A 13,860-nucleotide genomic window follows, 5' to 3' on the forward strand; every position below is an offset into this window, starting at 1 on the left:
TTTTATATCCGGAAGGTTGTTTGTATCCTCCTTAGTGAATACCGAACCAAAGTACTTGTTCAATTGATCCGCCATTTCTTTGCTCCCCGTTATGACTTCCCCTGATTCTGACTGCAGGGGACCTACGTTTGTCTTCACCAACCTTTTTCTCTTTACATACCTATAGAAACATTTGCAATCCGCCTTAATGTTCCCTGCAAGCTTCTTCTCATACTCCATTTTCCCTGTCCTAATCAAACCCTTTGTCCTCCTCTGCTGAGTTCTAAATTTCTCCCAGTCCCCAGGTTCGCTGCTATTTCTGGCCAATTTGTATGCCACTTCCTTGGCTTTAATACTATCCCTGATTTCCCTAGATAGCCACGGTTGAGCCACCTTCCCCTTTTTATTTTTACGCCAGACAGGAATGTACAATTGTTGTACTTCATCCATGCGGTCTCTAAATGTCTGCCATTGCCCATCCACAGTCAACCCCCTAAGTATCATTCGCCAATCTATCCTAGCCAATTCACGCCTCATACCTTCAAAGTTACCCTTCTTTAAGTTCTGGACCATGGTCTCTGAAATTACTGTTTCATTCTCCATCCTAATGCAGAATTCCACCATATTATGGTCACTCTTCCCCAAGGGGCCTCGCACAATGAGATTGCTAATTAATCCTCTCTCATTACACAACACCCAGTCTAAGATGGCCTCCCCCCTAGTTGGTTCCTCAACATATTGGTCTAGAAAACCATCCCTTATGCACTCCAGGAAATCCTCCTCCACCGTATTGCTTCCAGTTTGGCTAGCCCAATCTATGTGCATATTAAAGTCACCCATTATAACTGCTACACCTTTATTGCATGCACCCCTAATTTCCTGTTTGATGCCCTCCCCAACATCCCTATTACTGTTTGGAGGTCTGTACACAACTCCTACTAACGTTTTTTGCCCTTTGGTGTTCTGCAGCTCTACCCATATAGATTCCACATCATCCAAGCTAATGTCTTTCCTAACTATTGCATTAATCTCCTCTTTAACCAGCAATGCTACCCCACCTCCTTTTCCTTTTATTCTATCCTTCCTGAATGTTGAATACCCCTGAATGTTGAGTTCCCAGCCCTGATCATCCTGGAGCCACGTCTCCGTAATCCCAATCACATCATATTTGTTAACATCTATTTGCACAATTAATTCATCCACCTTATTGCGGATACTCCTTGCATTAAGACACAAAGCCTTCAGGCTTGTTTTATTAACACCCTTTGTCCTTTTAGAATTTTGCTGTACAGTGGCCCTTTTTGTTCTTTGCCTTGGGTTTCTCTGCCCTACACTTTTCCTCATCTCCTTTCTGTCTTTTGCTTTTGGCTCCTTTTTGTTTCCCTCTGTCTCCCTGCATTGGTTCCCATCCCCCTGCCATATTAGTTTAAATCCTCCCCAACAGCACTAGCAAACACTCCCCCTAGGACATTGGTTCCAGTCCTGCCCAGGTGCAGACCGTCCGGTTTGTACTGGTCCCACCTCCCCCAGAACCGGTCCCAATGCCCCAGGAATTTGAATCCCTCCCTGCTGCACCACTGCTCAAGCCACGTATTCATCTGCGCTATCCTGCGATTCCTACTCTGACTATCACGTGGCACTGGTAGCAATCCCGAGATTACTACTTTTGAGGTCCTACTTTTTAATTTAGCTCCTAGCTCCTTAAATTCGTTTCGTAGGACCTCATCCCTTTTTTTGCCTATGTCGTTGGTACCAATGTGCACCACGACAACTGGCTGTTCTCCCTCCCATTTTAGAATGTCCTGCACCCGCTCCGAGACATCCTTGACCCTTGCACCAGGGAGGCAACATACCATCCTGGAGTCTCGGTTGTGGCCGCAGAAACGCCTATCTATTCCCCTCACAATTGAATCCCCTATCACTATCGCTCTCCCACTCTTTTTCTTGCCCTCCTGTGCAGCAGAGCCAGCCACGGTGCCATGAACTTGGCTGCTGCTGCCCTCCCCTGATGAGTCATTCCCCTCAACAGTACCCAAAGCGGTGTATCTGTTTTGCAGGGGGATGACCGCAGGGGACCCCTGCACTACCTTCCTTGCTCTACTCTTCCTGCTGAGATCCCCTCTCATTCTTCTAAATTCCAGTGAATATAAGCCTAGTCGATCCAGTCTTTCTTCATATGTCAGTCCTGCCATCCCAGGAAACAGTCTGGTGAACCTTCGCTGCATTCCCTCAATAGCAAGAATGTCCTTCCTCAGATTAGGAGACCAAAACTGTACACAGTATTCAAGGTGTGGCCTCACCAAGGCCCTGTACAATTGCAGTAAGACCTCCCTGCTCCTATACTCAAATCCCCTCGCTATGAAGGCCAACATGCCATTTGCCTTCTTCACCGCCTGCTGTACTTGTATACCAACTTTCAATGACTGATGAACCATGACATCCAGGTCTCGTTGCACCTCCCCTTTTCCTAATCTGCCGCCATTCAGATAATATTCTGCCTTCGTGTTTTTGCCACCAAAGTGGATAACCTCACATTTATCCACATTATACTGCATCTGCCATGCATTTGCCCACTCACCTAACCTGTCCAAGTCACTCTGCAGCCTCTTAGCATCCTCCTCACAGCTCACACCGCCACCCAGCTTAGTGTTATCTGCAAACTTGGAGATAGTACACTCAATTCCTTCATCTAAATCATTAATATATATTGTAAATAGCTGGGTCCCAGCACTAAACCCTGCGGCACTCCACTAGTCACTGTTTGCTCCACTAGTCACTGCCTGCCATTCTGAAAAGGACCCGTTTATTCCTACTCTTTGCTTCCTGTCTGCCAACCAGTTCTCTATCCATGTCAGTACATTACCCCCAATCCCATGTGCTTTAATTTTGCACACCAATCTCTTATGTGGGACCTTGTTTGAAATCATGAAGGGTTTAGATAGAGTAAATAAAGAGAATCTGTTTCCAATAGTTGAAGGCTCAATAACCCGAGGGCATCGATTTAAAGTGATTGGCACGAGAACCAGAGGCGAGATGAGGAGAACCTTTTTGCGCAGCAAGTGGTTAGGATTTGGAATGCACTGCCCAACAGGGCGGTGGATACTGTTCAATAGTTGCCTTCAAAGGGGAATTGGATAAATACTTGAAGGAGAATAATTTCTGGAATATGTGGAAAGAGCGGGGGGAGTGGGACTAACTGGGTTGCTCTTCGAAAGAGTCGGCACAGGCTCGATGGGCCGAATGGCCTCCTTCTGGGCTGTGCTATTCTATGATTTTAACCTCAGCCATGGGCTCACTGTTATTTTATTTCCCAAGCTTAACACAAGCTTCAGTTTTCAATTAGTTTTTAATGGGCAACTGTGCTGTGTTTAATTTTTGCAACTAGGAATAAAATCTTCAGATTGAGTATTGTGAACTGGTGGCGATGGAGAAATCCAGCCTGCAGTAATGCACATTTTATCAACACTTGCTGTGCCTTCATGTAAAACATGTAAATGATGGCATCATTGCTGGCAGGCTGCCAGCTTGTGATTGATTGTAACATCTCCTCAGATTTTGGATGTACAAACAAAAGAGATAGTGTTTTTTGTCATATGGGCTCAGAGGAGAAATTTGGTAAGAACTCTCTGAGCAGTCAGCTGAATGAATACCCGTATCTCCAACAGGCCAAAGTACAGAATAGACATCCAGATAAAGCAGTTTGTGAAATGCTGATTGACATCTTGTGGAAAAAAATCTGGATGGTTATTTAGGAAGAAGACTTGAGATTTATACAGCTTGGGATAATTAAAGGTTGCACAGAAAATGATGGTTCCTGGGCAATGAACATCATCTCAAAGTAGAGAACTGGTGAAGAATAAAGTAGCTCACTGACGGATTAAACACAATCCTCTATCTTTAAATAGAGTTGTATCTGTGTTATTCTGAGACAGCTCTTCAAACAAACTGCCCACTGTCAGCTGTGGCTAAATAGGTAGCACACTCGCCTCTGAGACAGAAGGTTGATTGTAGGTTCAAGCCCTCCTCCAGGGACTTGAGCTCATAAATCTAGGCTGACACTCCAGTGCAGTGCTGAAGGAGCGCTACACTGTCGGAGGTGCCGTCTTTCAGATGAGACGTTAAACCGAGGTCCCGTCTGCTCTCTCAGGTGGACGTAAAAATCCCATGGCCACTATTTCGAAGAAGAGCATGAGAGTTCTCCCCGGTGTCCTGGCCAATATTTATCCCTCAATCAACATCAATAAAACAGATTATCCGGTCATTATCACATTTCTGTTTGTGGGAGCTTGCTGTGCGCAAATTGGCTGCCGCGTTTCCCACATTACAGTAGTGACTACACTCCAAAGAAAAGTACTTAATTGGTTGTAAAGCGCTTTGAGACATCTGGTGGACGTGAAAGGCATTTAAAAAAAAAAGAAAAAACATATCACCTCCTTTCCATGGACAAAAAACCCCCCAGTTGAACTCTTTACCTCCTGCAGCCTCCCCTTCCAGCGACAATTTACAATCCAAGCTTTCATAACCCGCACTTGCTAACTAATTACCACTTCCTGATATAACTCATCTTCTCTCCTACTGTTTGCTGCTTTGTCATGCAGGCCAAGGCCCTTCACCCACATTTCTCAATACCAACTACAGCAGACCTGGTTGCAAATCAATAGGCTAGACAAAAACAGCTTTCCCAAATCAAATGCATTAAAAGTAAGACTCGTGTGGCGTATAAACACCAGTACAGACTAGTTGGGCCAAATGGCCTCTTACTGTGCTGTATATTCTATGTAATTCCGTAACATGTTTGTAGTAGGCTGGAATGATTTGTCCAATCAGTTATTTAATTAATTGACTGTACTCGTAGGAAAAGCACATAAATTAGCCATAATTTGACTGCATCTGGACTCACTTTGCCTGTAATGACGCAAATGAAACAGTGCAATTTAATGCTTCTTCAGTTTGAGCTCTTATTCTGCGTCTTTAGCCTTAAAACCTTTACTCAAATACTCAACATCATGAATTATATCAAATGACTGAGAAAAGCAAAAACGGAAAGTATCTGCATGGATGCAATAAACAGAATCAGAATATGTTGATCAGGAGACCGTCTGCCGGTCAATAACGGATCTGGGAAATAAGGCAGAACGCATGTGGGTCTTCCGCGGTTACATCCGAGCCAGGGTGTCCCTGGAGATGGAGCACGCGGTGTCCACCGGTGCGCTCGCGGCCTTCCGCAAGAGATGGGTGCCAGAGGGACTGGAGTGCATCATCACCCCCGGCAACTTGATTTAAGTTACTGCCAAGTTAATTTGTTTATTGTGTCGGCTTTAGTGCCCCCCTCCCTCTCTCCCTTTTAGCCAGGGGGCACTTGTATAATTTGTGTTTTTAGTGCCCTCAAAAAAAACCTCCAAAAAACAAGGGGGCACTTGAAAAGTTCTTGGATTGTGACCCTCTTTAATCGGGGGGTGGGGGGGGGGAACGATAAAAAAACAGAACGCATGTGGGCCAGGACCACTGGGATCCATCCATTCCGCCCCCTGTTCGATGGGTGGACCGGATAGTCACATTGATTGATCCAGTCTGAGACGGTCGTCGCGGGGAAGGGGGGCGGGGCCGGAGGGTGAGAGTGCACATGCGCACTGAAACTGTCGACGGTGGGTGGAGGGGAAAACGAAGGGTGATCGTACGCATGCGCCCTGAGACGGCGGACCCGGGCAAGGGGGCGGGACAGGAGCTGGCGGCTGAGCGTGCGCGTGCGCTCTGTGTTCCCAGGCGTCGCGGGTGTCAACAGGCTGTGGCGCGAGCGCCGAGTGGTGGTTGGAGTGAGGCGGCTCGAGCGCCGGGGCAGGCGGCTGGAGAGGGGGCAGGGTGAGCGCCAGTGCCGGGGCAGCGGCTGCCATGAAAGTGCTCGGGTAAGGTGAGCGCCGGACCGCCGGCTGTGTCCTTCTCCTCGGAGGAATGACTTAACACTTCTTCCCCAGCCGCCCCCCCCCCCCCACACACACACACCCCCAGCTCAGTCTCCACACCGCGGCGGCCGGGCAGTGAGGCGGGCGGTTCCCGCAGTGACAGACCGGCCGCGAGGCGGACAGCCGGGCCCCGCGCTTTCCGCAGCGACTGAGGGGGGGGGAGGAGGAGGAGCCTTTGCATCAGTCACCTGGAGCTGTCACCGGCTCTCTGTCCCCCCCCCCCCCCGGGGTGTCTCTGTTTCCCCTTCCCCCCCCCCCCCCCCCGGGGTGTCTCTGTTCCCCCTCTTCCCTACCCCGGGGTGTCTCTGTTCCCCCCTCTTCCCTACCCCGGGGTGTCTCTGTTCCCCCCTCTTCCCTACCCCGGGGTGTCTCTGTTCCCCCTCTTCCCTACCCCGGGGTGTCTCTGTTCCCCCTCTTCCCTACCCCGGGGTGTCTCTGTTCCCCCTCTTCCCTACCCCGGGGTGTCTCTGTTCCCCCTTCCCCCCCCCCCCGGAGTGTCTCTGTTCCCCCTCCCCCCCCCCCGGAGCGTCTCTGTTCCCCCTCCCCCCCGGAGTGTCTCTGTTCCCCCCTCTTCCCTACCCCGGGGTGTCTCTGTTCCCCCCTCTTCCCTACCCCGGGGCGTCTCTGTTCCCCCTCTTCCCTACCCCGGGGCGTCTCTGTTCCCCCTCTTCCCTACCCCGGGGTGTCTCTGTTCCCCCTCTTCCCTACCCCGGGGTGTCTCTGTTCCCCCTCTTCCCTACCCCGGGGTGTCTCTGTTCCCCCTCTTCCCTACCCCGGGGTGTCTCTGTTCCCCCTCTTCCCTACCCCGGGGTGTCTCTGTTCCCCCTCTTCCCTACCCCGGGGTGTCTCTGTTACCCCTCTTCCCTACCCCGGGGTGTCGCTGTTCCCCCTCTTCCCTACCCCGGGGTGACCCTGTTCTCCCTCTTCCCTACCCCGGGGTGTCTCTGTTCCCCCCTCTTCCCTACCCCGGGGTGTCTCTGTTCCCCCCTCTTCCCTACCCCGGGGTGTCTCTGTTCCCCCCTCTTCCCTACCCCGGGGTGTCTCTGTTCCCCCTCTTCCCTACCCCGGGGCGTCTCTGTTCCCCCTCTTCCCTACCCCGGGGCGTCTCTGTTCCCCCTCTTCCCTACCCCGGGGCGTCTCTGTTCCCCCTCTTCCCTACCCCGGGGCGTCTCTGTTCCCCCTCCCTCTCCTCCCCGGGGTCTGATGTGCCCAGAAATGTCCAGGCGACACTTAGATGCTTTGTCCTTCTTGCTTTTAGAGGTGCTAGGCAGTTCTCTCCTCCCCCTCCAGCCTTGTCTCGGTTTAACCAGAGGACGACCTGCAGGTGTGCAGTAAAGGCTAATGCAGACCAATTTAGTAGTTTCTGTGACTATTCCCCTTGTTTTTGTCCAAAGGCTTCATTGCTAATGTTGGGTGTGGGAGGCACAAGTTGTACACTGCTACTGGAAAATACATTTTACTCCATATACAGGAAGGAGTTCTCTTTTCCCTCACTGCTCCATATATCTTTTACTTCAACATAACATCATGTTTAGGAGATGAAAATTATTGTAATTTTTAAAGTTGTGGGAAAATAGCAAAAAAAGTGTGTATTGGTCCATATGTTGAAAGTACTTTCAGTTGTGCAGCTTGTTTCAGTCTTTGGCCAATTTTTAAGAAAGCAGAAATGTATATAATTGTTTAAAAATCAGTAACAGAAATACTACGCTATCTGTCCTGATGGTGCAAAGGGGCATTTTGGACTATGGAACTTGTTTATTGTGCTTTGAATGTAGCATCATTTGGTAAATACTGTATTATTTGCTGTTCCCTGTAATCCACTAAATTACAATTGGGTGTGAGTAATAAAGACTGTAATAATGGTGTTAGTGGACATTAGTCAGAGATGTAAATATCTTTGGATGACATTGAACTCTTTTAATTGTTGGTTTTCATTCTATTTCTGATTTGAATACACCCCACATGCACACAGCTGTTTCCATAAAACAAAGCTATTGACACAAAAAAGGTAATAAAGTTGCATTGAAGGCCTGAGAGGCCAAGGTGATAGTACAGGAGAGTTCTTTTTGCAGGATGGTCGAATCAGAATTTTTAGCACAGCAGAGTTGGTCCAATGCGCTTGTGCTAGCTCCATATGTACTCTAATTCAATTTCCCACTCTTTTATCAAATCCTTTTAATATTTTTTCTTAACATGTTTATCCAGTTCCCTTTTCAATGTTGTGATTGATTTGACTCAAATAATCACATTGCTGTTAATGCATTCATATTCCAATAACTCTTTTGCCTATGAGTTATAACTGTTAATATAAAATATTGCAATTTCAGCCAAATTACATCTCTGCTAAATTCACCACATAGAAATATACAGTGCTGTTTTCTGTTTATACCTTTTTGTATGAGTAGTGGATTCATGTTAGGCATTTGGACTTGATCTTCAGGGGATGCCCAGCCCACCATCATCATAGGCGGTCCCTCGAAACGAGGATGACTTGCTTCCATGCCAAAAAGGGACAAGTTCACAGGTGTTTCAATGAAGGACCCGAACCTGAAGGGTGGAAGATGCCTGTGCGTGAATTTTTTTAACATGGGGGTGGCCGTTGCACACCAGTCACCACACGGGCTTGACAGAGCTAGGCCTTGGTCCAGTGGCAAGGATTATCCAAGACCACTGGAGACCAGCTCTGCTGCATGGACCTTGTGTGCGCACATGTATCGCAGTATTGTCTATCATGATTGGTGAGATTAGGGTGAAAATATTCTTCTTGGACTGCAGAAATCACACTGTTTACTTGAAAATATACAAGTGAAATAAACAATGGTGGCAAGTATTGCGATATAAATATCTTGACTTGAAACTGATCCTAAGCCATTGATGACTTTGTCACTTTCATTTTATGGTCAGCCTGATACCTGAGAACTGAGACTGAAGGTTACTATTTCTCAAACTTGTACGTACTGGAGTTTTAGAAGTATGCTTTTGTTTGCAATAATGTCAAACTTTCCAAATGAAGTGCAGTAATTTCACAACTCTGCTTGGCTCAGTGATAGCACGCTTACCTCTCAGTCAGAAGGGTATTCAAGACCGACTCTAGAGACTTGAGCACATAATTTAGGTTGACAATTCAATGCAGCAGTGAGAGGAGTGCTTCACTGTCAGATGAGACAATTGAGGCCTTGTCTTCCTGTTGAGGTGGATGTAAAAGATCTCATGGCACGATTTGAAGAGGAGCATTGGAGATTTGGTGTCCTGACTGACATTCATCCCTCGTCTAACACCACCTAAACAGATTATATGGACATTTATCTCATTACTGTTTGTATGTCAATTAGCTGCTGCATTTGCATAAAAATGTAGCTCCATTTGAAAAGTATTTAATTTGGATATGAAGTGCTATTTGGTTAGGGTTAGTATGTGAAAGGTGCTATATAAATGCATTTTCTTTAATTGAGTAGCCGAACTGCTGCTAGGTTAGTGATGTGTAGCAATGTTTTCTACATGCAATGCCTTAGTGTGGGGAGGAGCTATAGTTACTGTGTTTGTGTTGCCTCTTGATGAAGTTGGCTGAATTATTTTTGGTAAACTGAACCATTTTATTATCAACTGAGTTACTTTAGTTCCAACCATGAATTTGTTTTACACCTCATTTATGTTGAAAAACCATCCCAACAATAGCTGTCAAAGTTTATGTATGGCAAAATAGAAGGAAAGAACTTGTATTTATATAGTGCCTTTTGTGACCTCCGGACATCCCAAAGTATTTTACAGCCAGTTCAGTACTTTTAAAGTTTAGTCACTGTTGTAATGATGGAAAAGCAGCAGCCAATTTGCGCACAGCAATGTCCTACAAACAACAATGTGATAATGAGCAGATAATCTGTTTTAGCGATGTTGGTTGAGGGATAAATATTGACCAGGACACTGGGCGAACTCCCCTGCTGCTCTTCAAATAGTGCCACGACATCTTTTATGTCCACCTGAGAGTGCAGACACAGGACCTCAGTTTAACGTCTCATCCAAAAGACAGCACCTCCGATAGTGCAGCACTCCCTCAGTAGAAGTTAGTACTCACCTTGCCTGAAAAAGTCCGTTTTTAAAAAAGCACGTAGCTTACAATTAATGATCTCTCAAATGAAATGTGTTTTTAACTATTTTCAATTTTGTAGCCTTGCATGTTTACAGTAGGGAGAGCTTTGTTTGACTAGAAATGATTTTAATCGATCTTTCCTGAGGTTTGAGAAAATAGTCCATGTTTGCTGTGAAAGGTCAGAAGCCGTTAGTTTGAGGTGGTGACATGTGCGAATGCACTAGTTTTAATCACTGAGATATGACCTTTAAGTGTCTGATGTTAAGAATACTGTAGTATTTTTTTCAGCGTGTATTTAGTCTAGCATGACAAATAATGAATTTTCTTAAAAGAATGCCACTTGCATTCAGTGCACCTGGAGTTCTGTGACAAAAATTCAGGATTACTCAGAGGGTCACTCAACATTGTAGTCTGCTCATGAAATGGGAACATATAAATAGCTAACTAATCAATGCAAGCTGCCTGATTCAGAAGTGAAACAAAAGGAGAAATAAATTGGGATTTAATGGCACTTGATCCATGGTAAATTATTAATTATAAGACTGCATAGGGAAGATTTGGAATACTTATTTTTTGTGTGCTTCCAAAAAAAAGGTTCCTTACCCCTCCTAATACCATAACTTAGTATATCAAAAGCAAAATACTGTGGATGCTGAAATCTGAGATAAAAACAGAGAATACTGGAAATCTCAGCGGATCAGGTAGCATCTGTGGAGAGAAAAAAAGTTAACGTTTTGGGTTGACGACCCTTTGTCAGAACTGTCGAATGGTCCAAAAGAGCGCATTCTTAAGCACTGAAAGGGGGAGGGGAAGACAGATCAAAAAGGAAGGTCTGTGATTGGGTAGAAGGCAGGAGAGAGACAAAAGGGATGATGGGATGAATTGAAATGGTAATGACAGAAGTTAGAACAAGGTTAATCTCATCATCGTCATAGGCAGACCCTCTAATCGAGGATGACCACCTACGTCAGAAAGTTAATCTGGATAGAGTGTGAATGGCGTAGTAATGACCAGCTGCCATTATAGACAGAGAGGTGGGGGGGTGGGGCAGGGAAGAGAAAGGGAAAGGGAGCCAAAGATGACCAGAGGTTATGCTCTGAAATTGTTGAACTCGATGTTGAGTCCAGAAGGCTGTAAAGTGCCTAAACGAAAGATGAGGTGCTGTTCCTCGAGCTTGCGTTGAGCTTCATTGGAACAGTGGCGGAGGAGAATCCTGCAAATCCCCTGGGAGGACAGGCGGACCAACATCAGTGTCCTCGACCAGGCTAATATCCCCAGTATTGAAGCACTGACCACACTCATCAGCTTCGCTGGGCAGGCCACATAGTTCGCATGCCAGACACGAGATTCCCTAAGCAAATGCTTTATGTGGAGCTCCTTCATGGTAAACAAGCCAAAGGAGGACAGCGGAAACATCATAAGGACACCCTCAAAGCCTCCCGGGTAAAGTGCGACATCACCACTGACACCTGGGAGGAGACCCTGGCCGAAGACCGCCCGAGGTGGAGAAAGTGTATCCGGGAGGGCGTTGAGCTCTTCGAGTCTCAGCGTGAAGAGGCCAAACGCAGGCAACGGAAGCGCGCGGCAAACCAGCCACACCCACCCCTTCCCTCGACGAATGTCTGTCCCAATTGTAATAGAATCTATGGTTCTCGTATCGGACTGTTCAGCCATCAAAGAACTCACTTTGGGAGTGGAAGCAAATGTTCCTCGATTCCGAGGGACTGCCTATGATGATTGATGGAGGAGTCCGAGGACGGAGATATCCTAGTGGGAGTGGGAGTGGAAAAATGACAGGCGACTGGAAGCTCAGGGTCACACTTGCGGACTGAACGGAGGTGTTCAGCAAAGCGGTCACCCAATCTACGCGTGGTTTCCCCAATGTAGAGGAGACCACATCGCGAGCAGCGAATACAGTATACTAAATTGAAAGAAGTACAAGTAAATTGCTGTTTAACCTGGAAGGAGTATTTGGGGCCCTGGATAGTGGGAAGGGAGGAGGTAAAAGGGCAGGTGTTGCATCTCCTGCACTTGTACGGGAGGGGGTGCTCGGGGTGACTGCGGAATGGACCGGGATGTCGTGGAGGGAGCGGTCCCTTTGGAATGCTGAGAGGGGAGGGAAAGATGTGATTGGTGGTGGGATCATGCTGGAGGTGGTGGAAATGGCAGAGGATGATCTGAAGAACGTAGAGGCTGGTGGGGTGAAAGATACGGACAAGGGGAACTCTGTCGTGGTTCTGAGAGGGAGGGGAAGGGGGTGAGAGTAGAGGTGCGGGAAATAGAACGGACACGGTTGAGGGCCATGTTAACCACGGTGGAGGGGAATCCTCGGTTGAGGAAAAGTTAGTGATGTGCTTGCTGTGGAGTAAAACAGTCAATTTTTCCTGAAAGAGTTGTGCTGCACCTCAAAGGCCTCCCATGTATTTTTGCAGGCAATGACAATGTGAAAATTGCTCATTTAGCTTTGTTCAAAAATCTTTTGAGTGAAGACAAGTTGTTATTTTTGAACATGTTATTGTAATAATCAAAATTGGGCCGAGACTCTTTCTTATCCTCTCCTTACCACCCTGGGCAGTCCTTAGGGTCAGGGAGCAAGTCACTTGTCTACCCTCTTGCCTGTAGATCTTGCCAGCGGCAGGTTGGGGCCCTAAAAGGAGTGGTGAGCAGCGTGGAGGCCCCGACCTGCGAGGGACCATCAGCGGCAGGTCGGGGCCATAAAAGGAGTGACGAGTGGAGGCCACTACAAGGTACAGTGTGAGCTGATGCAGGAGGGCAACGGCAGCGAAGAATAACGTCAGCAAGGTCCAGGTCGGTGATTGGCACGTGGGCAGATGCAGCAGGAGCGACGCGAGACTGTAGAGGGACATGATCGGGGCCTAGGAGAGGCGTGAGTTTGTGGCCAGGGGCCCAGGGGCAGCACGGGCCAGCCCCACGCTGCGATATGTGTGCTTATTGGGTCCGTGCAGCAGAGCAGTTTTCCAGTTGTCTTGGGTAATCCTTGCCACTGGACCAAGACCTCGCTCTGTCAAGCCCGTTTGGTGGCTGGTGTTTTTTTTTAAATCCACACACGGGCATCTTCCACTCTTGAGGATGTAGTTAGGGTTCTTCTTTTGAAACACCTGTGAACTCATCCTTTTTTTTGGCGTGGAAGCAAGTCATCCTCGTTTTGAGAGACCGCCTATGATATGTTTCAGGCCAGCTGGTTCCAGTTTTGAAAAAGGGAGTAGGTAAGGTTGCTGTGGAGCCCTCGACAATATTTTAATTGCTAAACTGTTTTTTTTCTAAATCCCATTTAAGCGTCAATAACCATTAAAGGAAAGCATTTTCACCCAAATTACGATTTTTTTTATTGACAAGTATCCCCTTACGCTGTGCAAATAGACTGCTGTGCCTGTTTGCACCAGCTGTAAAATTTTCAGGCGTAATTGGGCAATTAGCCCAACTCTGCGCCGGTAATTAGGATTTCAACATCGGTGCAGATCATCTGTCAAGTCGGAACTTGACAGATTGCAAGTTCTGGATTTAGCAAAATCCCGAACTTGCTGTCCATTTCAAAGGTGTTATCACGGCACACTCAGAGTACGCCATCATACCGACCACAGAATCTGGGCCATTAAAGTCCAAGAAGTGATTGTCGCAGGGATAGTGTTAGGAACCTTTGTGTCTACAGTTAAACAATTAAGGTGTTGCATGCAACTTTTATTTTAATCTTGTGGAGTTCCTAGGTTTAATGTCCCATAAAAACATAAGAACATAAGAACATAAGAAATAGGAGCAGGAGTAGGCCATAAGGCCCCTCGAGCCTGCTCCGCCATTCAATGAGATCATGGCTGA

At 47.2% G+C, this 13,860-nt stretch overlaps 1 protein-coding gene across 3 annotated transcripts in view; it reads left to right on the forward strand.

The window, feature by feature from the left end:
* Positions 1-5,793: 5,793 nt before the first annotated feature.
* The window catches only part of tex2 (testis expressed 2), a 194,621-nt gene continuing 186,554 nt past the window's right edge, over positions 5,794-13,860 (forward strand). For 2 of the 3 annotated variants that reach the window (XM_070857901.1, XM_070857905.1), the window contains exon 1: positions 5,794-5,882. The gene's annotated coding sequence lies outside the window, so the exon portion shown is untranslated. Of the gene's footprint in view, positions 5,888-13,860 lie in introns of all 3 variants that reach the window. The other variant, XM_070857902.1, reaches the window with a different exon arrangement.

The sequence above is a fragment of the Pristiophorus japonicus genome, chromosome 16 (assembly GCF_044704955.1).
Source record: "Pristiophorus japonicus isolate sPriJap1 chromosome 16, sPriJap1.hap1, whole genome shotgun sequence".
In the NCBI taxonomy this organism is placed as follows: domain Eukaryota; kingdom Metazoa; phylum Chordata; class Chondrichthyes; family Pristiophoridae; genus Pristiophorus; species Pristiophorus japonicus.